We start from the raw sequence: 2,757 nt of genomic DNA on the forward strand, positions 1-2,757 counted from the left end.
AACCGGTACCATTGGATTCAGCGGGTCAAAATACATAAGATTAACTAGTTTTTACCTTTTACCTCTTGAATGCATACGGGAACATACCCAGCTCCCGGACTAAGATGAGAATCACAATTCAATAAACGTTGGGCGCCAAAATTTGGTAACACCATTTCCAGCTTCTAGGGATGCGAAGCTAAAAATGAGCCCACAAAATCAAAGTGATAAAATAAAAAAGAGATCAAATATTTGCTTACCTTCATATAATAGTAAAATTAATATCAGCACTTAACAAAGGTGTAAAGGGACTGTTGGTGGGGTCAAGAAACGCTATGAAAACCGACTACATAAGTTTAAGAATTAATATAATAAAACAGGTTTATTAAAAATTAGAGATATAACCATCATGAGTGGATATCGATGTGTGAATTTCCAAAATTAATAATGTCAACCATTATCCGCCTGAAGGGCAACGTTAACGGTTAGGCGTCGCTCCAAAAGGGAAACGCGCCAAACATCAACTTCGATTTACAATACTAAGTCAGTTTAAGAACTATGAAAGAAAAAAAAACAAAGTCGGCAAATCGTGTTTAAATCTAACTAATGAAGGAAAAAAAATCTCGAAATAAAATCTCAAAAAAATACAGAATAACTCACTCGGAAGTAAAATGGATACCCATTATTGCTAACGCCTATCTTTGTTTTAATCCAGGATAAAAAAAACTGGTACTCAATTCGATGACGCCAACACTGATGTAGAATCTGGTAGCGATTAACTTGGCCTCCAAACTCACATATGTACAGGGACGGTCAACACAATGGGAAATAGACGGCCGTGTACTATTATGATTATATTTACTTCGCAGACCAACTGTACGCGCGCTGCTGTCGACAGCGAGTGTTTTTTCCTTTTTTTGTTTATATAGTGCGTTGCTTGGCGCTTTCTGTTCATTTTTATTTATCTTTTTGACTGTTGAAAATGCTAAAACACAGATAATTGTTTTATTGGAGAAGTTGCTGCTGTTAAATTGGCATTGTTCTAGTTCTACGAATGGCCACGTATAGAATTTTTAAATTAAAAAAAAATAGTGTCAACAATTTTGAAAATCCTCTGACTTTAACATTTTCGAGAGTTTTGTCGTCTGCTGCTCTCCAAACTAAATTTATTTAATATTATGATTACATATCATACGTGTTTTACAAGCAGCAAACTAAAGAATGCGTAAACAGGGTGTCTAATTTATTATAAAATAAAATGTTTGTTCTCCCAGGTATTTTTTTAGCGAAAAATTAAAGAATAACTACTTTTTACCGCAATTAAAATTAATTAAAAGGAGTGTCGATCAGCAGTTGGGAGCTCTTCGTGCACCTACTTTGGTATACGGTTGGAAATCCCCGTAGCCAAATGACGGAATACCAATCGTAGAGCAGCTTCAAGGGACGTCAAAACATCCATTGTTGCTCTGGTCATTTCGGATACAGTGATTCCGTTCGCTGTAGGTATGATAAAAGATGGTATGATTATGGCGGCCATGATGGAACTGATGGAATTGGAACTCAACTAATATTCCACCCATTCCACTTATTAATCTTTTCCGTGATTTTCATATTTCGGTGACAGTTAAATAAATCGTCGAGCAAGAAAGCTATTTTCCGAATTGAATGAAAACTTCAGTTAACAAATAGTTCTTCAAGTACCTTATATCTTTACTATTACTTAATATTACTTGAGACTCAACATTTCTCACATCGACCTGAAGCAAAATCGATTATAACGCTGGCAGCTTACCAGACAGATGTATGATGATTTCTGAACCAGATGGTCCTCTGAATGTCTACAAGGACTTCAAATTCGTCCGAAGTGGCAGATACTGGGACTCTCGATAGACCCATTATGAAATTGTGTGTCTTACCAGTTCACCCTTCGGAGGTGGAACCTAACTCGTCTGTAAATTGTTACGAATCGCGCTAGTCTGAATGTTTATTCCTTTTACTTTTATATAAATGTTTTGTTTAATTTAGACTTTGATAGAAGGCAGGAACTTTAGCCCTCTTTTGTTAATAAACTATACCTCGTTTCTTGTTGCTAAACAAATAATGCAGTGACTCAGTGACCTTTTTTTTACCATTACACTCATGGCCGGATTAAGGGAGGGGGGCTTAGGGGCTGTAGCCCGGGGCCCCGCTTTTGAAGGGGCCCCCAAATGCTTCCTCAACTTAAAAAAAAATTTATCTTAATATACAAATTTATTGTTTTATTTCTCTAATACTGGTAATATTCTTTTACTCTACTTATGCTGAACCTAAAGATCTAGAATGATAAATATTACGAATTATTTTTCTCTTTTGCTGCATGCTTCTTATCACCATAATGTTTATACTGATATAAGAGATATATCACAGTTGTCATAATAGTGACCGCGGAATACCGAGAAGCGCCTACCGCTAACATCAACACTCTGAATATTGAGATCATATATTTACAAATGCCATGAAAATAGTACTGAACATAAAAACTGCATGGTCGTTTGGCATACGCGAATGAACAAAATACCTGGTATCGATGAAGAATTAATATTAAAAATTAAAACAGAAGCAGAGTATTGGACGGAAGTTTTAAAGCGTGTGGTGGAGGTCGTACGGTTTTTATGTGAACGTAGCCTAGCATTTCGAGGTACAAACGAACAATTTGGATTTTATGATAATGGCAATTATTTAGGGATTTTAGAACTTATTGCTAAGTTTGATCCGTTTCTACAGAAACACATAGATTTA

Source organism: Belonocnema kinseyi, chromosome 9 (genome assembly GCF_010883055.1).
Source record: "Belonocnema kinseyi isolate 2016_QV_RU_SX_M_011 chromosome 9, B_treatae_v1, whole genome shotgun sequence".
NCBI lineage: Eukaryota > Metazoa > Arthropoda > Insecta > Hymenoptera > Cynipidae > Belonocnema > Belonocnema kinseyi.